This window comes from Sciurus vulgaris, assembly GCF_902686455.1.
Source record: "Sciurus vulgaris genome assembly, chromosome: 1".
NCBI lineage: Eukaryota > Metazoa > Chordata > Mammalia > Rodentia > Sciuridae > Sciurus > Sciurus vulgaris.
In genome coordinates, this window is record NC_136461.1 from 27,690,689 (window position 1) to 27,717,071 (window position 26,383).

A 26,383-nucleotide genomic window follows, 5' to 3' on the forward strand; every position below is an offset into this window, starting at 1 on the left:
GGAGGAGTCAGGCTCTGCTTCCCTCCCACCTCCCAACCTCATGCAGGCGGCTCTGGCCAACTCTACCCACAGAGCATACAAGGAGGGGGAGTCCCAGGTGAACCAAGTCACCTAGGGCAGCCAGCCAGCAGGAACACCTATAGGACCACAGAGGTGAAGAGCTGTGGTCAGGGCTGTCCTGACAAGGGCAGGGAGTGAGCTCTGCAGCCGGGGTGGGAGCCGGCGGGAGGGCAGCCTATCCTGTAGGGGAAGCTTGCTTTGAGTAGCCCCCAAAAGGAAGCCCTAAGGAAGATAGTGTGGGGCTTTAGAAAGTCAGACAGACTTGGGTTGGATCCCAGCCCTTCACCTTGCCAGCTGTGTGAGTTTGGACAAGCGGCTCAGCCTCTCTGAACCTCAATCTCTATATCCTTACAATACAGGTAACTCCAGTTTCATCTAGTAGTGCAGTGCCGGACACCACAGTCGGTATTTATTACACTCAATGTCCCTCTCCCCAACCCAGTGAGGGGGTGTGCCCCACACAGCCAGGTGAGGTTCATGATGGAGATGTAGAAACAGGGCAGGGTTCCCTCTTGGGGGACGAGTTTCCCATCATGAGGGGTGCATTGGGGATCAGCCCGACTGGGTGAGTTCTAAAGGGCTCCTACAGCTCCAATAAATGACGACTCTAGACAGAGCTTACGCAAAGCCCCACCGCGTCATGTTCAGAAAGAGGTCATGGTCACCATGAGGTGCCCTCGCCGTCCACGGCTACGACCTTTCGGAAGGACAATGTAGCGTGGCATGCGGCGTGTCAGAATCCACAAAAATACCCACAACCAGCGGACCCCGGGGGCCCTTGTCCTTAGGAAATAATCTGCAGCATGCCAGAGATGTAAGTCCAAGAATGTGGCTCATTGTTTGTCATAGGGGAAAAGCGGAAATAATTGAACTGTCCAACAATAGAGGAATGATTAAATAAATTGGGGGGTAGCCAGCAGATGGAAAACCACGCTTCCATTAATCTTGTCTTTAAAAAAAAATCACCTATTTCCAAACACAACATGAGGATGTTCCCACAATTATCTTTTAGGAAAGAGAAAAATCTCTTTAAATTCCACTTGTTACAAAGACTCTCCGATTAAGCACACGCTCTCTTAGTTACTTTATTTTAAACAACAAAGTAGTGTTTGGGGAAATCACATTAGCCCTCCCTGACCTCAATCAAGGCTAGTTGGGGAAGTTTATAGAGGTCACCTACCGGAATTGGCACAAAAGGGAGGCAAAGAAATTTACAGGCATTTAGTAATTGTTCTTGGGGTCATGACCTGACAATTCCAAGTGTCGGGCTGTCATTGTAAACAAGCCTTTAAAGATCACTTTTAAAAGCAATCCAGCCAGCGGTTCTGTGGTGGAGATCACTAATACACACTATGGGAGAAATAAAAAGACAGTCCTAATGTTATGCAAATAGATACTTGTGGCTTGGAATACAATTTCCAGAGAAAAACAGGTTCCCCAGGCAGGTTTTAAAGGTGTGGCATCTCAATCTCTGAGGCGGAGACATCCGGAGGGCTGGGCTGGGAAATTCACAAGCCACCCCAGGGAGGATGGAGGCGTCCAAGGTGCCAGAAGAGCCAGTAGGAAACAGAGGAAGGAAATGGGGAACAGAAAGAGGAAGCTTGCTAAATTTAGCATATTTTATGTCATAGGTGGCTTTAAATATCTACTACGACATTTAAACTTACATGGAGCTAAGTGTGTAAATTAGACATGATAAATCAGCACTCCACAATTTCATGTCCATCCCCAAGTATTCAAGTCGACCCCCAAGCTTTCTACCAAATCTTCTATCTGGGGAAATTTGGCCTTATCTTCTTGGCTACCACAGACCTGGACCCGTAGGACATAGAGTGATGAGAGAAAATATCTGTGAAGTGATGTTAAGTAGAACACATAAATTACAGGTGTCACAGTCTGCTTCTTATTTGCTTAAACACAGGCACATGCACACATGTGCACACATATACAACTATGGACATTACAGAGGGCAATAAATAGTTGTGCCAAAATGGAAACAATAATTACGCCTGGTGGTGAGAGTAAGAGATATTCGTGGAATCCCCCCGCCCCCCGCCCCAGGGGTTTGTTTTTAAAGATATATTGAGGTTTTAATCAAGGGAAATATTTGTTTAAAAGTGTTTTATCCAAGTGCTTCCTTTCTAAGACTCTCCCTTGGGGCTGTAAGAAAATATTTTACCCACTTTTTATTTCCTAAATCTTCTGGGAAGCACAATATACGGTAGAGATGAGAAAGATTTTGATAGAGATATATGGACGGAGGTAGAACGATGTGTCTGACACAGTAATGAGGGAGAGGGACAAAGCAGATTACCAAGGAGCACCAATAATATGTATGTCGCACGCTTCTCCTCTGAAAGAAGATGGGGGGGGACAGAGAGGACAGAGGGTGTAAGGCCCCCAAAAAGGAAACCCCAACTCTGTCCCATGGATGGACGGCAACCCCAATCAACCGCAGGAGGCGTCACTTGATGCAAACCGCAAGAGGTGCTTATTCCAGCGCGCTGGGACCCAACTCGAGGAGTCGAGTCCCTAGCAGAAAATCTTGTAGGTTTATAAAGGCAGAAACCACACATCGGGAGGGGTCACACATGAAAGGGGGAAAAGGGGGAACAAAGCTGCCAGGAAATTTCAAAGGGGGTCTGGGTTTGCTGACAACATGTTTCACAATGTTTTACAACAGGCTGTAGATTCTGGTCAATAGTTTCTGGTAATCCTACTGTTTGAGCACTATCTGGCTATCAGGCTCAATTTACTCTTTTACTCTCTGTTTGGGGCTGTTTCCTGGAACAGCTTTAAGGGCTTTGTTCCCATTACTGGGAGGGAAACCTTAGGGAGTTGAGATAAAACAGACAGCTTAAAAAAATGCCCATTCTTTCAAGGGGAGGGGGGAGGGTGTGTGTGCGTGCACACATAGGATACTCGTGTGTGCACACACGTAGCAGCAGATCTGGAAGGAATTGCGTCAAACTGCCCGTAGCCCCCGGGGGGAGAGACAGACCCGCTCCTCTGGTGGCTCACTCCTCCTCTGTGCAGGATCTGATGATCGCAGAACGCAGTCGGCTTTCTGCTGATTCTACTGAAATGGGGGCGGGGGGTGCTGAGGACAAGTCCTGTCCACTGGCTGTGGCCTCACCAATCTGTAAAGGAAAAAAAAAAATTTTTTTTTTCCTAATTAACCTGTATTTTCCCAGCCAGTGGGGTAGAGGGAGCTGGTAATCCCAGACAAGCTTGTTTCCCTGGCCCCGACCGTCCCCACGGTCGCAGGCTTCTTGTCTCTAGGACATGGAGACACACCCCAGCAGTGGCAGCCAGGTGCTGAGCGTGCCCTGGGGTCTGTCACTGGCCGGGGCTCTGCAGGCTCTGGCTTGTGGATCATTACTGCATCTTCCATCGCCTTACAGGTGAAGAAACTGAGGCGGTGAGCCACGCACCTGGTCTGCAGCAGAGCAAAACCTGGACCCTAGCAGCCTGGGCACCCATGGGTGGTGCACGGTGCCCAGTACTCTCCACCATCAGGCTCAGGGACATATGACCAGTGTTAGGACAGCACCTGGGCCAGTCCCAGAATTCCTAAATCCTGCCTGAGTCCAGCCACCTTCCTGCTCCTGAGAGGTCCTAAGGGAAAAGAGATCCACCAAGAAAACTTGGGACCCGCACCTTCTTTTTTCAGGGGAGGGGGCTGGGGAATGAACCCAGCGGCACTTAACCCCTGAGCCATATCCCCAGTCCTTTTTATTTTTTTCTTTGAGACAGGGTCTCACTGAGTTGCTTAGGGCCTCATTAAGTTGCTGGGGCTGGCTTTGAACTTCAGATTCCCCTGCCTCAGCCTCCTGAGCTGCTGGAATTACAGGCATGAGCCACCAAGCCAGTGGGACGGACACCTTCTTACCCACTGGCCTGCAGTCCAGCCCCCGCTGCCAGTGTACCTGGCGGGGTCCACACACGCCCTAAGCCAGCTGCGCCCTGGTTGCCCCGCCGACCTCAGCTCTAACTACTCCGACTGAAGCAAGGCTGGCTCCAGAGACAAAGCAGCAGAGAAATCCATGGCAAGAAGGAGCCCACCCGGCTGGCCCCACCAGACCTTTTCAGAACTTCAAGCTCAGGGACTGAAGGAAGAGAAACAGAGGACCAGACCCTCCCTGCAGAACTGCCCGAAAGACTGAGGGCTCCACCCTCCTGCAGGGATGCAAGGGAAGGAGCTTGCCCTGGAACCCTGTCTGGCAGCGCCCCTAGGGCTCCCTAGCTTAGGCAGACAGCACCCTGCCCCTCTGGGGAGCTGGGCCATTTTCTGTCCTCCGCTGTCTGACCTTGAGGAGGAATATCATAGCATTGGGGGCGGGGGGACATCTCCTCCAGTCCACCCACCCCGCCTGCATCAGTGTCCTCATCATGAGGACAAACAGCCGAGACCCTCAGCATGCCAGTTCTGCTCTGCATTCTCGGAAGCCTGCGTGATCAGCTGGACTCAGGGCCCCACCTCTGTGCCCCACTGCCCGACGCGGAGAACACAAGTCGGAGCACCCAAAGGATCACACAGCTCCTACCTGTGTGGGAGCCTTCCATCCCCGCCACCCTCCCACGACCCAGACAGGAACTTGGAGGAGGTCCCAGAATTCCCCTAAGACCAAGTGGACAGACCCCACACTCTCGTCCCTTGGGCCGCTTTCCCACCCTGGTAATACCTCCAGGTACCCTGGTGCCCCCCATGACCAACCCTGGCCTCAGCAGGCCAATCCCAGGCTAGCCCCAGGTGGAAAGACCCACCCAGCCAGCTCCACCCTCACCTCCCCCTCCCTCTACCTTCCCCTCAGAGAGAGGAGCTGTCCTCACTGGCTCTGCCCCTGCGTGGGCCGAGAGCTCCGACTGGTTCCACAGTGACGTTAGAAAAGGTCGGAGAAAGACACAGCGATGCATCTTGCTAAAAGCAGAGAGATCCCAGGGGCTGGGGCTCTGTGTCTGCAACCCCCTTCAGAAATATGAGAAGGCCCTAAGAGCCCCTGAAAACCAACCTCCTGTCCCCTCAGAGTCCCTCTCCCCCTCAGACTCCCTTTCATCTCGTTTTCAAGCCAGCATTTCCACGTTGACTCCAGCTTGATTATAACTGACTCCGAACCTTTCCAGTGATTAAAGTAGCCGCAAGGCTCTGTTCTCCAGAGATCCGGACTGCAGGCTGAATTATTCAAGGCCTTCCTTCCAGAAGCCTGGGAAATCTGGGAGAGAAAAATCAGAGAGCAGAAAAGTGTCTTTTTTTTTTTTTTAAGAAAAGAGCAATTTCCCCCATGCTGGCTACACAATAAGTACTCAATAAATGTTGGTTAATTTTGATTGACATAAACACTCAAAGAGAAATCAAATGGAGAGGCTGGTGGCGCCCTGGCGGGGCTGGTGGTGACCTGATGTGCTTCCAGGAGTGCAGCAGGGCAGGTGACTGGCCTCCTACCACTCCAGCAGGGCAGAGGCTGCGAGCTTCTGGTGTTTTCCCCAAGTTGGGAGAAAGTTTGAGATGAGGATTGGAAGCACCGGGTGAGATGGCTTTTTCTCATTCTGTTGGGCTGAGACTGAGCCCAGGGGAGAGAAGAGTAGGCCCAGAAGGTGAAGGAGCTGTTTCCACAAAGGACTGTGGAGGACTTTGGTCCCCTGCTAGACAACATGGCCACACGGTGGGCCTTCCTTCCTCTCAGCTCTGAGGCTGTGGTGGGGTTGAGGGGATGGGAAGCAGAGGTGAAGCAGAATCAGGGCCAGTTGCCCCAGGCAGAGTGCCAGGGAAGCCGCCTTCTCACCCAGGACCCCAACAGGAGCTGCAGGGCCAAGCGCCACCTTCAAATAGCAGTGAGCAGAGGGCTTCCCCGGGAAGGACAGGGACGAGGAAATGGCCGGCTGGGCACCTCCTCCCCTGAGCAGCTCGACAGGCCCACGACAGACTTCAGCGGGTAAAGAGAGATGGCGTTTGCAGCTTGTACAATCAGGTGATATGGTGGCTGTGTTTCCACCCACAGGCCAGCACAGTCTGGATGGTTCGGGTTCTGGAATATTCTTCACATGACTGACCAATGCTTGGCCTCTCAATGTAGCAGGAAACCCCCGCCTAACCAGGCTCTAGAATCCTCCTTTCTGAATCGTCCTGTTAGAGAAACTGGTGGACGGGGGTTGTCCAGGGTCACACAACTGGTTAGGAGCTGGAAAGGAGTAAGAATCGGGATCCTCACGCCAACCTGGGATCACACGTGAACCGGGATCCTCACACCAGTTCCCAGGAGAGAGAGAGGCTGTGACAGAGGCCAAGACAGAGACCCGGGCCCACTGGGGAGACCGTGGCCGCCTTGCCTGTGCAGAGCCTCTGTCCAGCATCCTGTCCGCACCAGGTCAGGCCGGAGTCCAGCCGCTGCTCCCCATCCCTGAGGCTGCCCGGTCAGCATTCCCACAGCCAGTTCAGCTGCCTGCGGTTGAACGAGCATCAGATGCTGCAACCAGGGACCTGGAGGCCCAGAAAATTCCAATTTCAAGCCCACTCTTTAGAGTCAATTAGCAACACAACCCCCACCCTGAAGAGCCATAGAACCAGCAGCCAGTGTGACTCCCCACCCTCGAGGCCACCCCAGGCACAGAGCCCCAGCATTCAAACAGCCAAAATGTCTCCAGTCCCGGGAAGGAACCGGACAATTAGAAAACGGGGCCTGATGCTGGTCGGAATGACGGGCACCCCCGCCTCTGGGCAGGACAAATCGTCAAGCATTTGACAGTCCCTCTGCGTTGGACGCTCTCCTCCAGACCTCTGCAGGTTGGTGAATCAGCCTTTATTGACTTGCAAGAGCCTGGACAGGAGGCTCACATAGGTTGGCTGCACCGCGGCTGTGGGGCACTGTGTCCAAAGCCCTTTCCCAGCCGGATCCATCCGAGTCTCTGCCTGAGGATTGTGGGTCCCGGAGGTGGACAGCGGGTAAGTCAAGACTCACTGAGGACCTGGGACTCAGAAATGGTGGGAGGGGAGGGGCTTCCTCCACCAGCCTGTGAACTAGGAAAGTAAAGGAATTCCGGTTTCAGAGAAGAAAGTAAGAGACAGAGGGAAGAGACGTGACGGAAGGAGCAGCCAGGGAGACCCCTGTCCCCTAACTGCTGGCCCCCGGTCCTCGGGAATCACAGCGTATTGGCTCTGTCTTCTGAACTGCTTCCCTTCTGACCTGGACGCCCCCAGGGGCCTCAGCTGCCCTGCCTGCTGGAGTCCCAGTGACCTCTCTGTCAAACAGCTCTGGAGGTGTCTGCCGCGCCTGTGGAGAGCGGCCTCTGGAGCTTATCCGGGTCAGGAGCCCTGGCAGCCTGGGATCAGAGGCTGGGGACCAACGTCTCCTGCTTCTGAACTTGCACAGCCACGTCACTCAGCAGCCACATCACCTGGCTGGGTCACACAAAGGCCGCAGTCTACTCCGAGCCCTGCGTTTTTCTGTGGGAAGGTTTTGCAAAACCCATTTTTCTCCTGTTCCTTCGTTTCATGGGGGGAAAAAGCTGACTTCTTGTCCTCTGTGCCTCTCCACTGGCTTTTCCCTTCGTCCCCAGCCTCCCTGCCTCCACTCTGCCTCTCACCATACCCCACACAGAAGTGGAGTGAGCAGCCCAAGACCCAGATCTGCCTTGAGCCCCTATGTAGCCCATGGAAGTACTCCCAGACCAGACACTGCAAACCCAGGGCTAGCAGAGTCTTCCAAGCTCTGCCCCCCACCCCCCCACCAGCCTGTCTCCCTGCTCCACACTCTGCATGGTCGCAGACCAAGCCTCAGGGCTCCAGCAACTCCTGGTGACTCACAGTGACCCACACCGCACCCTCAGCTTGCAAGGTCATTGTTCCTACATCATGCTCTGGAGTCAGACCGCCCAGGATGCAATACACATTCTGCCAATCAGTAATCCATAACCTTGGGAGACCCCCCTCCCTGGCCGAGCTTCTGTTGCCTCCACTATAAATGGGTAATAAAGACGCCCACCATGCTCGGGGTGAAGAGGATCTGAAAGGAGCCAGGCCAGGTATTGGGTGCGGCACCTGAGGTCCTACAAGGTTCCTACTGGGACTCCAGGCCCACGGCCTGCATATCTGGAGAATTTCTATTCATGTGTCAAAAGTCAATGCCAAGGTCACCACATTCATGAAGCCTTTTCTGAATCTTCAGCCGAACTCAGCCTCCAAAAGCTCTGCCTCAGACCTCAGCAACTCACCATGCCTCCCAGCACCCACCTGTCCCCTGCACCATCACCATCTGCATCCAGGCCTGTCTCCTTGGCCTGTGTCTGAGCCCACCAGGGCCAGGATCAGATCTGAATTCTCTCTCCAACCCCCAGGACAAGGTCAAGCACACAGACAAAACCAGTAGATGTTTATTTAACTGACTCCTATTGAATTATTCAGACCTTATTGAATTGTCACCACGCATATTCTCCATTCCTTCTGGCTTTGAGAAGTCACACTTCTCCTTCCTCAATAACAATAATAACAGCTGAACCTTATCGATTGCTTCCTGTGGGCCAGGCACTTGCTAGGCATCTCCTGATGAACTCACTCCATCCTTACCACAGGGCCAGGTAAACACTGAGGTCCACTCTGCCAGCAGATTCGTCTTCCAAATAAGCGAGGCTCACAGGGTGGGGTTCCATGTCCAAGTCCAAGCAGCTAGGAGGTGGAGGGGCTGGTTTTGAGCCCCGGGTTCTGTTTGCAGAAACTTGACTCCTTCTTATCTTTCTTTCCTTCCTCCCTCCCTTCCTTCCTTCCTCCCTCCTTCACTCCCTACCTCCCTTCCTTCCTTCCTTTCTTCCCTCCTTCCTATGATTTGAGATTTCCAGAAGTTGCAAGCACAGTGCCGAGAATTCCCTTAGGCTCTTCACTCTGCCTCCTCTAGTGGCAATGTCTCACCTGACCATAGCTTATTTATCAAACTTCTGGAAGTAATATTGGCACAACATCGCTAACTCCACTATGCAGCTGTCCCAGTTTTTCCAGGAAGGGCCTTTGCAGCGGGATGGAATCCAGCAGCCCATTGCCCATCAGTGTCCTGTGTCTCAGCCTCCTCTCATCTGTGACCAGTTCTCCGTCTCCCTCGACCCTGACACTTCTGAAGAGCTGTGGGCAGGTATTTTATAGGGTAGGTCTCAGCTGGGGTTTATCTGATATTTTCACATGAAGAGACAGAGGTATGGGTCTGGGGTCACCTGATCTCAAGGTGCCTCGTCACTAGCCTATCCAGGGATCTCCTGGGTAAGGTGCTGTCTCTGGCTTCTCCACTGCGGCGTTTCTCTTTTCCCCTGTTCACTTTCAATTGCTATGTGCTCCTGCGGCTGGGTCGCCATGGCCAGTGCTGCAGAGAGCCATGCCCAGCTGGGCAGGGTGTAGGGCCTAAGGATTCTGGAGTTGTCTACGATGGAACCGAAAGGTCAGCAGCCCCCGGCAAGCACCTGCAGCATCCAGAAAGGGCCTCTCCCTCCAGCTGGAACCATGGAGGACAGCTTCCCAGAGACAGCTGGGCTTAGGAGCGATCACTCCGGGCAGCAGCGACATCGGCCATTCCAGGAAGGGAAACTGGCACCCTAGCAGGCGCATCACAAGAAATGGGCAGGGATGGGGTCCAAACAAGAAGGCAGCAACCAGACGCAATCCCAAAAAGATCATCTAGCCATCTCCCTGTCTCCCAGGAGAATGACCCAGGAGCCCTGAACACTTCCCCACCATAGCCCAGAAATTCCAGCCTGGTTCCCAGACAGCAGACAGAGCAAGCGGTGGGCACCCCACGTCCACCCTCCCTCCCCTCCCTCTGTGTTCCGGCTGCTCTCCAGAGCTCTGCCTGATATTTATCCTACCGCCTGCACCTAGACGCACACATGCTAGACTGCAGCAAGGGCAGAGCCCGCCTGCCCCTTTGCCTCCCCACCACTCCCAGACACTGAGCCCAGGGCCAGACACACAGCAGGGACTTAGAAAACGCATGTGGGAGGAAAGCAGATTCGCTTCTGCAAGAAGCTTTGTGAAGAATATTCTGAAGACATTTTGGGACTCTCGCCATCTTCCAATGCTCAGAAAATCATTTTAAAAACTGATGACTGTGAAATTTCAATTATATTCACAAGGAGAGCCAGAGTGAGCTGCAAGAAGCAAGAGTCCAAAGGGTCTGGGAATACAAGCAAGATGGACTGACCCCCACCAGCCTTGAGGCCAGATCCAGCTATTTCCAGGAACAAGCTACATATGAGCAGACTTGAACTCATAACCCTTGAAAGAGAGGGCAGTTCCAGTGACACTAGAAGGTTATGATGATAGGTGAGTCAATGCCACCAGCCAGCTACCAAAACTAATTTAGTCCTCAAAGGCTGCATTACTAAAAGTATAACATTCACACAAAAGGAGGCGAGAGACTAGTTCTGCTCAATGCTGGTTAAATCACAATCAAAAAATCGGGTTCAGAAAGACACACCGGATTGTATGCAGAGGTTGGTCTTAAGAATGGAGAGAGATCTGGGGGTGTGTAGCTCAGTGGTAGAGCACTCGCCAAGCATGCAAGAGGCCCAGCACTTAAAAAAAAAAAAAAAAAAATGAAGAAAGACCTGTAGTTAACCAGCGAAAGAGCAGGAAGGGTGCTCCAGTCTACAGGAAAAATATGGTGCGTGGAGAATCTGAGAGGCAACGGTGAACTGCTCCTGAGAGAAAGACCAGTGTGACTTGAGGAAGAAGAAGACGAGGCTTGAGGCCCGGGAAGTGGGCGTGGCCCAACCTGCAGGGCTTTAGGATCATGTGAGTTTGGATTTCATCCTAAGAACAACAGAAAGCCCTGATCCACCCGCCCGCCCGTGCATATGGGCCGGGGACTCACACTGGGATAAATCCCAGACACACACACACAGAGGGACAGGAGGGCGCCTCTGAGTCCAGCAGGGACTGCTACGCTGGAGGAGTTTCAGAGGAGCAGGAGGAGGGGTCTCTGAGCACTGACCATGGGAACAAAGCCCCGTGCAGAGCTTGGCAGCAGCGGGCCCGGGGCGGTCTGCGTTCACTTCAGGGCTCGGCCTCCCGGGATCTCAGGCACCGGCAGCGGGCAGAAAAGTCTGCAGCAGGTCGGCGCCATTTCTAGGCGCTTTTCTTTCCCCCTCGGCCTGCAGAACACTGGGGCCGGAGCTCGCCCTCCCTGACGCACTGGCCTTCAATCCACAGTGGAGGCCTCGTAGGCGTGGGCACGAGGTGTCCCCCAGAAGCGCCGGTTGGTAGGGGCGTATTCGAAGGCGCATGACTGACGGTGCCTCCTAGTCGGAATTGACTCCCTGGGTGGCAACGGGCCGGTGGGGCGTGGCCCGAGGGGCGGGTCCTCTTCCCTGCAGCCCCTCCCCCTCTGCCTCCTGGATCCCGCCCTTGCGCCCGCCGTGATCTACCCAGACCTAGACCACAGGAGTCGCCCCGTGCACGGAACCTCTGAAGCCCCGAGCCAAAAGAAACTTTTCCTCTTCTAAATTATCCTTGTTGGGTATTTCTGTCACAGTGACGAAGAACTAACGCACTGCAGGGTCCCCTCTTCCTCCAGGGACACAGCCACGCGTCTGACCTCCTGAGGTGGGTACACTTCCCGGTCCCCAGGGACACTTTCTAGTGGTTTCACCACAGCAAGTCACACGCTATCACCTCTCGTCCCCGTTGTGGAAGTCCCACTGCCCTCCACCCACACCCCACCCAGGGCCCCCATTCATACCTCCCTGAAATGGCCACAGGGGCACCCCTGCCCACTGATGCTTCCAGAAATTGCACCCAGCTGCCATCCTCACAGGAAGGGACTCCTTAGCCGAGGTACAGGACGGGAGTGCTCAGCTGGCAAAGCCAACTTCCCAAGCCTGCCATGTGACCAGGAAAGTGAGGGACATGGGTTTCCAGGTTGTCCACTGAGGCCACCTGGGTCCCACTGAATCCTCAGCCATGGGACAGGGGGTCCAGTGCAGAGAGACCACCGAGTCTGGCTCAGTAGTGAAGAAGATGCTTAGCGTGTGCAGGGCCCTGGGCTCATCCCAGCTCCAAACCCCAACCAAGGAGCCTGGTAGGCGTCCACCCCAGGTAGTCTCCTTTGACCCAGTTCCTACTGCCAGTGTCCACCCTTGTCAGGGCTCTGGATCAAGACTCGGGAGATGGGGTTGCTCCCAGCATCCTCCCTCTGGCTGGCCGCAAGGAGAAGAGGCATGGGGTACCCCTCCATGTTCAAGCCCGACATTCAGTCCCAGTGAATGAGAAAGAGGCACAGGCAGGATCCTGGTCCTGAGCTGAGTCGCCTCCCTGCCCTCCAGGCCTTTCAGGGATTGAGGGCAAAAGTTGCAGAGTCTGTGCCTCAAAGTGTAAAAGGCCAGAAGGACAGAGGCCTCGGGACTCAAGGCATCCCTGGCAGCACCCCCACCTGCTTCTTTGCCCGCAAGGCCACATCGACACTTCTGGCAAGCAACCCCGTCTGCCTCACAGGAATTCGCTCATCCCCTGCCTGGGGTCCCGGGTTCCAATCCCCTGAGACCGTCCATCTTCACCCTGGCCCCTTCTGAGACAGCCAAGCCACCCACCCAACCCAGGCCATCTTTCTTCTAGAAAACTTGCACAAGCCTTTCCTCAGCCTCCAAGCCCAGAGAACCCCTCTGGTCAGCCGGCATCCCTCTTGTGCCAGCCGGGAAGGGGCAGCCTCTGCCGGCCTCACTCACTCTTCCTCTCCAGATCTTTACCAGGCCAAGCAGAGGCTGGGAAGAGCGCCACCTCAGGGGAACATGCCAAACTTAAACCACAATGCGAGCAGGAGGACTTGAGCTCCCCTCACCATGAATTTGGGGTACACCAGGCTGGCCATCTCTTCCCAGAAATGAGATGAAACCTTCAGGAAGAGGACGCTCCGTGCTGCGTAACGACACACTTGAGAGGCCACCCCCACTTCTTGCCCCCTCCCCTGGACTCCCCTAGAATCTAGAGAAAAGAAGAACAATAATAATTAAGCTGCTCTATTTATGGTTCGGAAAATCAGCAGATCCGGGCCACACCTGCTAGGGTCCAGCTGCGCTCTGGAAGGGCTCCGGGAGACATCCTGACCAACCGCGGCAGCCCCCAGCCCGTGGAGAACACCAGGCCTATTCAGAACAGCTCGTTGACGGGGTCAAGGAGAGGAAGCGGAGCCTCTGAAGGGCATTTCTTGTCCTGAAATCCAGCCGGCGGCCCGGGCTCATCACTCAGCATAAGCCATACAGATTTATTTATATTTTGCACGAAAGAGGGAAATTACTTAGCCGTAGGGATCAATTCTTCAATCCAATGTTTCTAACATGGCCATAAATTTATTTCGCCGTCTCCTTTTTTCTTTTCCCTCTTCTTGAGCTAAGAAATCAGCCAAGGAGGTGAAGGGAGAGAGGGCACTCAAACGCAGTCAGGACCGGGAGGACCAGGGCGCCCCGTGGGGAGTGCTCCCCAAGGCCGTCTGGCTTTGTGGAGAGAGCACCAGGGCTGAAGTCAGGGGACCTGGGACCCAGCCCCTGGCTCTGTCACTTTTCTGCAGCATAAATTACCCTGAGCAAGTCAGAGCTCTGCTTCCTAATTCCTGGAAGGGGGATGGCTATGCGGGGCCCCGCCAGGTGGGCGTGGGAGTGAATGAGACCAGGTGTGTGGCCAGGTGTGTGGCCGGGTGCACCCGCAGCCTCACTGCTGGAAGTTGTATTTTTTACCAGGTTTAGTGGCATGACCCGGAGCTCTCCCTCCTGCAGGCGCCTTGATTCTGACACACAGAGCCATCGTGGGGAGCAAGGGACCATCCAGGGCCCCTTCCCAAGGTCCTCTCGGGTGTTTGTGGTGGCTCTGACCTGGTGTGCCCCCAGCCCAGGGCAACTCCAGACGCTGGGCAGGTGTGATGACAAGCACCTCAGCCCGCACCCTTCCTACCCGAGACAGGTTTGGGCTGATGTGCGGCCCAGGGAGGCGCAGCAGCTGCCCGCCGCCATGCCGTGCTGCCCAAGCATTACGGCCAGGCTGGCCAGGAGGAGACCACGTCGTGGGCAGCCTTCCTCCTGGGAGCAGGACGACTGGAGGAGGCCCGGTAGAGAGGACAGCCTGGACCGAGGCCAGGAGGCAAGCATGGGGTGCTGGGAAACAGCAGAGCAGATCATCCTCCAAGGCCTGGACCAAGCGCCTCCTCCCCCAGGAAGGCCTGTCCGACCGTGGTTGTGACCTGCTCACGCCCATCACCCTCCGCAGCTCCTTTATGGTGGAATTTAAGACCCGCAAGCTCGGGCCCACCTTATTTTCCTGGACTTCATTCCTCAAACCCAGTCCCTCACCCACCTCCAGCTGTTGCTCCAGCCATCTGTCCACTGGCAAGGCCTCCCCTGCCCATCCCTCACCCATCAGTACTCGAAGTATCCCACCACATCCAACCCAAATGCCCCCTTTTCCAGAACATTCTCCCAGACCATCCTCCCAAATTCCAGTCTTCTGGCTGCATCTCCTCCTTTGGGGAGGGGGTCCTGGTGTAGCTTCCTGTATTGCCCTAAACCGATTTTCACCCAAAACCAAATATTTATCAAGCATGGATAAATGACAGGGCCTAAGCAAATGATGGAATGCCACTCAGGAGTAAAAAAGGAACCACTAACACTCAAACACGTATCTCAGAAATACTACACTGAGTAAGGGAAACCCAGCCTCAGAGCCCATACTGCGGGAGGGCCTTTGTATGACGTTCCGGAAGAGGCAAAATTAAACCATGCTGTCCGAAGTCAGAACAGCGGTCATACCAGGGGACAAAGGGACTGGCTCCAAAGGGGCAAACAGAAGGCAGAAATGTTGCGGTGACAGGGTCCTGACTCAGTGTTGTCCTAGCCTCTGGCCACGTGTGACTATTCAGAACTTGACATGTGGCCAGCCTGGAATGTGCTTGAAGTATAAAATAGACCCTGGTTTGCTAAGACTCGTGATGAGCCAATGAATGTATGACAGTCTCATGGTGAATTTGATGTTGATTACTTGTGGGAGTGATACCATCTAGACAGATGAGGTTAAATATTGCAATAATTTGGATCTCAAATGTTCCCAAAAAGGTCCATTTGTCAAAGGCTTGCTCCCCAGGAGGCCTGTGGGGAGGTGGTAGAACCTTGAGGAGGGACTTAGTGGGAGGTCTTTAATCACTGGGGGTGTGCCCTGGAAGGGGATTGTGGGACCCTCACTATGTTGGCTCCTGGCTTGTGAGGGGAGCAGTTTTTCCCCATTGTGCACTCCCATCATAACCTGCATGAGACCAGCCACCCATGTACTGGAACCGCCAAAACTATGAACCAAAACGAACATGTTCTCTTTGTAAATTGATTATCTCAGGCATTTTGTTATAGCAATGGAAAACTGGCCAACACAATTATTAAAATTAATTCCCCCTGTTCCTTTTTAAGAAGGCTACTAGAGAACCAGGTGCGAAGGTGCATGCCTGTTAATCCCAGCTGCTCAGGAGGCTGAGGCAGGAGGATTACATGTTCAAGGCCAGCCTGGGAAACTTAGTAAGACCCTGTCTCAAAATAAAAATGACTGAGGGTATAGCTCAGCAGTAGAGAGTAGCCCTAGACTTTACCTCCAGTACCATCAAAAAAAAAAAAAAAAAAAAAAAAATACTAGCTAGAAAACTTGATTACCTGGTCATTCATCTTGTATTTCAAAGGGACAACACTGCGGTAGATTTTGGTTAGGGTACTGGTTACATGGATACTGGTTACTGGTTACACACTTATCAAAACTTGTCAGAATATATCCGTAAGATCTGTACACTTCACTAAACATAGATTAGACTTCATTATAAAACGAATTTTAGTGGAGCACCTAGTATGCTGCCAGATGCTGGTGATACCATGCTATAGAAACAAGACCCAGGCCCTGCTCCATCTAGTCAGAGAAACTGACTTGAAGTGAACAGTTGCTCTAAAAATGATCTTATCACCTTACCAAGATTAAGACTGTTGGCCACAGGCATTGCATTTGGGCATCTTTGCCAGCCACCACCGCCTGGCCCAGAGAGCAGCGTGTGTTAGGTGCTCAGCAAATGGTGACATGCCACGTTGAACTACAGAACTGCTTCCAGTTCATTCTCCTAAACAGGCAGCTAAACAGAGTCTCCGGGGGAGTGTTTCACATGACCGCATTTGTCTTCCTGTAAAATTTTCAGGGACAGAATGATCCAGAGTCTATCCCCATTTTTGGCCTGCTCCTCTGGGATATAATCCTGGTATCAGTCGTGAAATGTTTTGGTTACATACTCTGAGCCTCTGGAGTAAATAGTGAGAGGCCGGGTGGACGGAATTAATTCAAACAAATAGATTTTCTTATTTAAATTGGATTGTGCATATATGGGCCGCCTCCCCCCAGCCCCCCCGCAGGAGATTCTGAAGCTAGAATATGTTAGGAAACACCCTTACGGAACAGGGCTCCCAGCACGGCGGGTGCTCACGGGTCTTAGCGTTTGAGGAGAGGCTCCCCTGATGTTGGTACCCAGCTCCTCGATCGCGGTGCAGGAGTATCGGCTGCTCCTGGCACAGAGCCCTCTCCCCACAATATCCACTTCTGCACATCCTGGGGCTAAAGGGGAGCCACTCACGCGGTCTCTGTTTGCTGATGAGGTTTTAAGGAAAGCCGCCTCGTGACCTGGGAGAAGTCACTTCAATGTCTGGATCCGTGAGAGACCACTAAAGTGAAAATCCAACTTGAACAGCCCCAGAAGGGGCTTCTGTATCCATTCACTTCAGGGTGCTTATCGACTTCGGCTCCAGCTGAGCCTCCCCAGGGTAGAGGGCCCAGGACATCGAGGAGGGCCAGGCCAGGTCCCTGCCCTCAGGAATCCCACCACCCAGAGGAAGGAGTGTAATGAGCACTGTCGCCGCCAAGTCACGGGCAAGTAGGGCCCGAAGAGCGTCTGGGGAGCATAGGGAGAGAGCGCTCCTCCAGCCCCAGAGAGCCACACCCTGGTTTCCCAGGCACCACATCTGTGCCAAGCGCTGTCTGTGACAGACCGTGGCTCAGCAGGGTCTCCTGTTGCCTCCATACTCCTCGCCCTCCCCACAGCAGCCAGAGAGACCATCTACCATCACAAACCAGTTCCCTCAAGTCACTATTCAGGCTAATCGAATGTTCAGTGGCATCCGATTGTACTTTGAACGAAGTTTATTTTCTCAACTGTCTTAGCTGTCTTAGTCAGCTACTGCTGCATAACAAACAGCCCCAAAACAAGCCTATCTAACGCAGTGGGCCAACAACAACAAACCATCATATGTCCACAGATGAGCTGATTTCAGCAGACTTGGCCCTGGTGACTCTTCCATGTGTCTTTGGACCAGCAGGTCAGCCTTCTTGTGATGATGGCTATTATAAGAAACCAAGTAGAATATACAGATTCTTTCAAGGCCTAGACTTGGAACTTCTAAGCAGATACAATTGGCCAAAGGAAATCACATGGCCAAACTCAAAGGCCAGGACAGAAAGGCCACTTCACTCAACAATACCTCAGCCAGGGTGTGGATAGGTAGTTAAGAATTAGGGCCTGGCAGGGGATGTGACTCAGTGGTAGAGTGCTTGCCCCGCACAGACAGGCCCTGGGTTCAATCCCCAACCTTGCAAAAAAGGTAAAAAGAATCGGGGCCAATGATGCCAACTGCTCCCCACACCCCCTGCATCCATGTCGCTCCTTTGCTTAGCGCCAGCCGTGCTGACCTTTCTTTACTTCCTCAGGAGCAGCAGGGTCTTGCCCACTTTGAGACCTCTGCCCAAAAGAACCTCTTCTTCATTCTTGGGATGGCTTCCTCTCATCCTTCAGATCTTGACTTCAAGGTCACTTCTTCAGAGAGGCCACTCATAACCCCCAACGAAAGTAGAATCCAGGGCTGAAGGTGGAGCTCAGTGGTAGAGCATGAGCTTAGCATGCCCAAGCCCTGGGCTCGGTCCCCAGCACCAAACTAAAAACGTAGCATGCACTGTAAGCTGTTCATGGTGCCCTTCCTCCAACCCATCCCCACGCGTGGTGATGCTTGTTTGTTTGTTTAATCTACATCCCATTCCAGGAAAAACAACGTATCTATTTTATTTACCAAATTGTATGCCCAATGACATTCACAGTGCTTGGCACATAGTAGGTGCTCAATTCATAAAGTGTGGTCGAGGGCGCGTTGGCACGGACCTTTGAAGGAGGGCTGCAGTTTGAAAGGCAGATGGAGAACAGGCATTTGGGGCATCTGAAACAGCCCACACCAGCGTCCTCAAAGTGCCGTCCACCCATCAGCAGCATCAGCATCCCCCAGGAACTTCCTAGAAGGGCTCATTTTTAGGCCCTGCCATCGACCTAGTAAATGAAGATCTTGGGCCTGGGGTCCAGCAGTCTGTGTTTAACATGCTTTCAACGATTCTGATGCAGGCTAGGGTTTGAGAGCCACTAGCCTAAGTCAGAGGTCAGCAAACTCTTCCAGAAAGAACGAGATAGCCGTTGGGCCGCAGGGCTCCTGTTGCAGACTCTCCACTCCAGCTGTCTGGGGCGAAAGCAGCCGCAGACCACAAGGGAATATGCAAACACTCGGGCGGCTGGGTTCCAATACAAACATGACTGACAGAAACAGGCAGCTTTGGCTCCTGGGCTACAGTTTGCTGGCCCCTGGCCTAAGCAAAACCCTGCTGTGTCACAACATGCCTTTTTTAAACTGGAAATTCACAGTTCTAGCTCTTTAGCTACAAGTAAAATTTCTGAACTATACATGTTTCTTTTTTATAAAAATTCATTTCATTTGACCAGATGTGGTAATCCCAGCAGCTCAGAGATTGAGGCAAGAGGATCAAGAGTTCAAAGCCAGCCTCAGCAAAAGCGAGGCTCTAAGCAATTCAGTGAGACCCTGTCTCTAAATAAAATACAAAATAGGGCTGGGGATGTGGCTCAAGAGGTGAGCGCCCCTGAGCTCACTCCCTGGTATCAAAAAAAAAAAAAAAAAATTCATTTGTTCTAATTAGTTAATGCTTCTCTTCACTGGGCATTTGAGATGCAAGAATGACAGAGACAGATTGGCAACCTTCCAAAAAGGGAACTTGGATTACTGAGTCTCTGGTGCAGTCGCATTTATTCCTTACAAAACTCCACCAGGTTGAATAATTAGGGACAATGAGGTTTGGGAAGGCCACACAGTCAGGAATCAGCAGAGTTAAAACTGAGACCCAGCTCCAAGCAAGTCCAAGGCCAGGGATGTGTCTCCCAAGGGGAAGATCCCAGGGCCCATCCAGAGCAACTGGACTCGTTTAAACTGACATGCCTGTTTGGGACGGGTACACCTTCACGCCATCAGGCCCTACAGCATCCCCAACAGTCCTGCCACTGGAAAGGGGGATCTTCTCCTTCTGCCTGGAAGGTCAAATGTCACTTGTCCACCTGCTCACAGGGCCACAAAATGGACCTGAAAGAAGCTGCAGAGATAAACCACACCTTCCAGTGTGTCGTGTGCCTTTTCTCAAAATGCAACCCGGGGCCCCAGGGGACGCAGGGTGATGCTCTTATTTAATAACATGCAAAGTAATTTTGAGGGGGAATGTGCTTTTTTGGATGAACATTGATTGAAGCCCATCTTCCTGACCAGAGAGTTAAATCGAGCCTTTCAGACAGGTGATTAAAACGACACTCGCAGTCGATTTGGCTTCTCAAACCCGCCCTGTGAGCAGGGAGCTAAGAGCCTCCCGCTAGCTCAAGAATCATCGAATTAAGGAGCAGCTGGGGCTGCCAGGGAGCTGGAGAGGCTGTTTCAGCCCCAGCCTCTGGCTGCAGCTGTCCCAGAGGAGGCCCGAGGACGCCAGGGACCAGAAGCAGTGACGCCCCCCTCTCCTGCCCAGGAACTTTCTCCTTCCTGCCCATACAATGCCTTTTGCTGCAGGTCGGCTTTGCAGAGAGAACCCCCAGGATTTTCTGCAATAGCTGGGCTGTGCAAGCTGCAGTGGCTTTGAGGAAGATATGGGGACCACAGGAGCACAGAGCCAGGAAGGGACCCGACCAGCAGGCTCTGCGTCAGGGTGATGGGAGGAGCTACGGGGACATTCCCAGTCCACATTGTTTCTGCTCAGCAGCCACTGGTGCCCTCTGTCCCCTGGTCCCTCCTGGTCACCTGAGGCCTGGTTTAGAGACTCAGTCCCTGGGGAGGCTCTGGTGTCCCCAGAAAGAGAGGAACAAAGGACTTTCCAAACTGCTGGAAGTGTTTCAAAATACACTTTGGGAGCAGTGGGTTCCTAGGGACAGCCCACGACAGCCTCTTAGAGGTCGCTTCTGCAGGGTTACCCTCTGCTTTATCCCATAAATCACTGCCTAGTCTCTCCCGGCCCCTCCTCAGGGCCACGTCCCCCTATTCCCCAAAGACAATGTCAAAACACTTTAGAGATTAAACAAAAACCATATCCAGAGTGTGATCGGCCTAGCTCAGCAAGAAGCCTCCTGCCCCTTCTTCCACCCTCATGGCTCCCACGCCAAAGATGCCTTCCCAACCAGGCCCAGAGACAAGAGGCGGAGTCCCAGAGCAGCCTGGCAATCGCTCTGGAGAGAGCAGCCATCACCCGAGACCGGCACGGAGCGGCCGGTAGAAGGCAGCCTGCTGGAGACAGGTGGCCGCCTGGTGACTGGCCTCCCAGTGCTACCCCAGTGCTTGGCCTGGCCTGCGATGTGGGTGTGACCTGGGGCAAAGCCCCTTGCTCCACCAGGGCTGGACTGGCCCACGGTGAGTTGGGCTGGGATCGGGTGGACATGTGATCCGGTGGACGTGAGCGATGCTGACAGATGTGAGCAGACGGGATGCACCTGCGCAGTGTGGGCGGGGCTTCTAGTCTTCAGAGCCCAGGGCCTGGCTTTGTGCAAATGAGAGCGTGATGTGAAAAGAGGGAGGAAGAGAAAGAACTTCTCAGGAAGCAGCCTGAGTCGGACGAGAAACTGGATCTGGATCAAGGGATGTGCAGAGTCCTCGGGGGCGCCCAGGAGGAGGTCCTGGGCTGGTCCGAGCCCAGTGAGTCTGCGGCCCAGTCAGACTGAGAGGGGTGGACACTAATTCCAAGCCCTTCCGCGTGCCAGGTGCTGTTCTAAGCGCTCCGTGAGGGTCTGCCTATTCGTCTGAGCCTCATAATAACCCATGACAACAGCTGGAGTTGATTCCATTTTACAGATGAGAAAACTGAGCAACGCAACACCAAGGAATCTGCCAGAGATCACCACAGCTGCTGAACAGCTGAGCGGGGCTCTGAAACACAGGCTACTAAGGGGCAGGGCTTCTGACTGTTTTATTCAGTCTAGCACATAGTAGGTACTCAATAAATTTACCCAATCTACGAAAGAATGAGAGGACCCAGGATGGCCAATATGGGCTCACACTGCCACTGGGACCCTCACTCCCATCTCTGTGAGGAGGCAAGGACAGAGCAGGGTCTGCTCCCTCCCTGCCTGGCCCTCTGCCCCTGGGCTGGGGGTCTCCCCGTGCCCTGAACTGTGAAGACCCAATGGGGCCTAGAGGCAGACTCAAGTCCTTCCTGGGGTCCGTGGGAGCAGGAGCCTCTGCCTTCCCGGGGCTTCCCCTGCCCCCTCCGCCTCTGTGGTTGGAGACTCCAATTAATTATGCCGTGTAATTAGATAAAGAATATTCATTTTTCATTAATGACGGTAAACTCTCGCTCTGTGGCTGAGTTCCTTATGTTTTAATTAAGCGGGGCTCCTGGAAGCCGCGTGGCTGTCTTGCGAGTGCTCCCTCTTATAATGAACAGTCACTTGGAATTTTAAGAAGTGAAGGATTCCTTCCCCAAGTTAATTACCTCAAAATTAGCTTAATCACAGCTCATTTAAACTTATCTAAACAACAGCGCAAGGAGTTCCAGGAAACAGAGGTTCTGACTTTGCTTGTTAGAGTCAAAAAAAAAAAAAAAAAAAAAAAGTAATAACAACATTAAAGTCCCCGCTGGTGAATGGAAGTGACCCTGCGATCCACTGACGGAAGTTTGCTCAGAGCCGGGATGTTCCAAGGTCAAGAGCATGCAGGCTCCTCCAGAGCCCGTCTGTGGCTGCCTGGGCTACTGGGGGCCGGGGGTGCTGTAACCCCTTCTCCTGGCTGCTCTGGGGAGAGAGAAGTCTCAGGCCTCAGGCCTTGACTGTCCCCCCAAACCAAATACCCTGCCTCACCATTTGCCGGTTTGTTCCTGGGTCAGGTCACAGCTGGGGTTGTGACCAGTTGCCCCTCCTACAGGACGGGCACAGACAAGAGTGTCAGAGCGGAGACACTGGGCTCCACTGGGGCTGGAGAAGCTGGGGCTCTGGAGGAGGAATTCCATCCGGGGCTCTGAGACACAGTGTGCCCAGCGCAGCACCTGGCCCTCGGCCACACTCACCTGCACCGATTGAAAGAGATCCGTGAATGGCCAGGTGTGTGGCCCAGGGAAGAGGAGCCGGGATCACCGGAGAAGTCGCCTGGTTTTAGCTCCCTACAATATCTTCTGGTAAAATCCCCGGAAGAAAGTGTATCTGTGCCTCGGCACCCGCCAGGCGCTGGTCTGAATCCTCACATCTAGCATCTGCTCTAGTCCTCACGCAGCCCTGCCCATGTCGCAGGCGGGAAGATTGAGGCGCAAGCAGGTCCGCGTCAAGGTCACACCGGTAATAAAGGTCAGGATTTGAACCCAGACCGCAGGGCTTCAAGTCTCTCTAGGAAGAACTAAGATCCCTGCCGGTGGGGTGGGATGTGAAGCAGGGGCTGAGGATGCTACTTTTGAGAGGGAAAAGAGGGCAGACTGAGTCACTCTCGGGCCCCCATTCTGTGGTAGGTCGGAAAGAATTGGGGCGTCCGGCATTTCTGCCTGCCTGGGAGAGGCCCTGTAATCCGTCTCTGCTGTGCCCGCAGGCCCCAGGTGTAGCTGCCCTCCTGTGGTTGGGACTCCTGAGCAGAGGGAGCTAGGAAATGGTATACCTGCCTCCCCCCTCCACACAATTGGTCCTCCTCTGCCAACCTCCTGGAGGGGTGGGACGCTCCCAAAGCCAGGAAGGGGCGGCAAGCCATCAATAAAGGCTTCCAAAAAGGAGAGGCCACCTCCCTGGTGCAGAGATAAATAGCTCTGGCAGCCAGCGATCCTGTCCCTTCCGCTCACTCCCAGGTCACCCTGCTCGCCAAAGGACCCTGCAGCTCCTGGCAAGAGTCCAGAACTTCCCAGCCATTACCTGTCCCCTCCTCCACGCCCCCCGCCCCAGAGGTGGCACCACAGCCTGAGACACCGTGTAATTCCGGCTGTCACTGGCCTAATTACACCCCACGGTCCTCCCGCCAGCCCTGCGCCCGCCCCACGCTGCCTGCATAATGGGCCTTTTTTAAAAAGACACTCTCTCCTCTCCACAGCTGCCTTTTGAAGGCGAACAATCTCACACAATGTCGCTTAATGACAGCACTGGTCTCTCCAGCGATTCCCAGCCCCCCAGCCCCCTTCCTCTCTCTCTCCTCTCTCTTTTTTTTTAACTTGATAATCATCAAAATTGTCATAATCACCCTGGAGTTACCAGAAGGTACCTGGGACATTTTCATCAATTACCAGGCGACCTAATGAAAGGTCAGGATGGTCTGTGAGCAGGAGGCTGCTGGGAGGGTGCAGAGGCACACAAGTGAGCACAGAAATGCACACACACACACACCCCCACACAGTGCTCGCACACATGTGCACACATCAGGCCCCAGAGGTGGACGGCGGCGAGTGAGGCAAAGACAAAGGCAATTTCCTCCCCTCGGCTCAGAGGAAGAGGGAGCTCAGGTCCTCCGGGAGGGGCCGCAGACCCCCAGTCCTGTAATTAGCAAAAAGCCCTCTTCACCGACCAAAGCACAGCACGGGGAGCCTGCCGCAGCGAGCAAGGCTGCAGCGTTAGAGGCCCGCCCCTCCTCTGCCCCTTCCTGGCTCCAGGTTTAATCCCTCCAAGCCTCACCTACTCATCTGGAAAATGAAGTAGCAAACCAGCCCTCCACAAGAACCAGTGCTGTGGTCATACTGCCTACCATAATCTCTCTCCAGGCTAATCCCATCCTAGTGGGTCAATTCGTGGCCTTCTGAGGGCAGCTTTGATCACATCCAGAACACCGGGCGGTTTAAGAACACAAACTGTAGAGCTAAACTGGATGAGTTCAAATCCTGATGCTGCTACCTACCAGCTGTGTGACCTTGGGTAAATTACTTGACCTCTCTGGGACTCACTTTTTGACATCTATAAAATGACAATTGTAATAGCAACCTACCTGAAGGACTGTCATGAGAACTAAGTAGCTTATTATACTAGTCCCCTGGAGGACACCTGGAACAATAAATAGTACTGAATCCTATATACTCTACGGTTTCTCCTATATGCACTCCAGCATACCACCTAGTACCAGAGTCAATCTGTCCTTCCATGTTTTATGTCCTGCTGTCTCCTTGGCATCACATATGCCATCATATGCCTTGGCATCACAGCTCTTACCCTTTAGGGACATTATTGAATAAAATAAGAATTTATTTTTTTGGGGGGGAGATGTGGTACTGGGGATTGAACCTAGGGTGCTCTACCATCTAGCTACACCTCAGCCCTTTTTGTTTTATTGTAAGACAAGGTCTCAGTCTGTAAACCCAGTGGCTCAGGAGGCTGAGGCAGGAGGATAGCAAGTGCAAAGCCAGCCTCAGCAACAGCAAGGTGCTAAGCAACTCAGTGAGACCCTGTCTCTAAATAAAATTTAAAAAGGCTGGGGATGTGGCTCAGTGGTTAAGTGCCTCTGAGTTCAATCCCCGGTACACACTCCCCCAAAAGAGGACAACTCATTCAGTTGTCAAGGCTACCATTAAACTTTCAATCCTCCTGCCTCAGCCTCCCAAGTTGCTGGGATGACAGACATGCACTGCCACACCCCCCAAGGACTTCTTTCTTGTGGTTATGGTGCTGTTTAATCATTGTATTGTAATTATACACAGCAGTGGAATTCATTATGTAAAATAAGGATTACTTGAAACAAGTACTCCAACACCACAACCGTGGGCACTCAGTGACTCACAGCGGGCAGCATATACAACGTGGATCCAGTGGACAGAGGGCTGACATGCGTCACAGGACGGAGAGATTTCATCATGCTACTCAGAACAGCACACCATTTCAAACTTACAAACTGCGTGTTTCTGGAATTTTCCCTTTAATATTTTCAGGTTGTAGTTGACCTCTGGTAACTAGAACTATGGATAGTGAAGTCACAGGAGGGGATAGCTGTATACCTAAGGTGCTTGGTACACAGCATTCTCTCACACCTCCAAGGGCGCCTCCCTTGTGTAGACATGATTAGTATTGATTACTGAGCGGATTACACATGCACGGCCTTGTCATTAAGAGACTGATAGGTGGCAAGCATGCAGTGAAATTTTCGCTATTAATATCTTCATCGCCATTATTGTTGCCATTACAGGGTGCGGCTCTCCCTCTCTCTGCTTCCTCAGGGAGCTATCCCCCTGGTTCAGATGAGGAGTTGAGGCCAGGGACAGCCTGCCTCAAAAGCCCCTTGTACCAGGGCACTCAGACCAATGCCATGCACCGTGCTCCCCCAAGCCCCGCAGAGCCGCAGCCCCGCCCGCGGCTGGCTCCGGAGGTGTTTAATAAACACGAGCCCCTCCTGCAGACACCTGCCCCTCGGCCTGCTAAAGCCCAGAAGCAAATCTGCTTTTGATATGTGGGGGCCTCCTAGGAGCAGGCTCTGCCATGGAGAGGCTGAGCCATCTGCCACCAGCCTGGGGCTGTTGGGAGGGAATCTGAGCCAGCTAGGAGCAGGAAACAGAGTGTGAAAGGGCTTTGTGCTCCTGCCATGCCAGGGGCTGTGGTCTCTCCAGCAAGGCAGCGGGTGGGAGGGCTGAGCCAGACTCCGTCTGTCCACCACCAGCCCAGCAGGCCCCAGCACCGTGCTGGAAAGACCCACCAAGGATGGAGGCCCCCAGAGAGGCCAGGCCCGTGCAGAAGGGAGGAGGCCTTGGCCAGAGCCCTGCAAAAGGAAAGTAAAGTCTTGCTGGGGAGGCAGCCAGAGAGAGCAGTCTTAGTGCCCTCTGACCAAACTGACAAATCAGCGAAAGCAGACCAGGTCAAGGTTAGCTCCTCAGATGCTCCGAACACCCAGGAGTTTGGTACCATCTCCTCCCCCACCCTAAATGTCAAAATAAAATTTAATTTTTTGAACTGATACCAAAGTTAACAGGACTCACAAAGGTAGCATGCCTGTGGGCCGGGGGTGAAGACCCTGGAGCCAGGCTGCCTGGATGTGAACCCCGGCTTTGGGTCCTTCCCGCGAA

At 53.4% G+C, this 26,383-nt stretch overlaps 1 long non-coding RNA gene across 1 annotated transcript in view; it reads right to left on the reverse strand.

The window, feature by feature from the left end:
• Nucleotides 1-872: 872 nt before the first annotated feature.
• LOC306637948 overlaps nucleotides 873-26,383 on the reverse strand; it is a 33,653-nt gene continuing 8,142 nt past the window's right edge. Inside the window, exons 2-3 of the long non-coding RNA XR_013757324.1 lie at nucleotides 2,983-3,200; nucleotides 873-1,909 (exon numbers count right to left, since the gene is read on the reverse strand). This is a non-coding gene — a long non-coding RNA (uncharacterized lncRNA). The remainder of the gene's footprint in view (nucleotides 1,910-2,982; nucleotides 3,201-26,383) is intronic.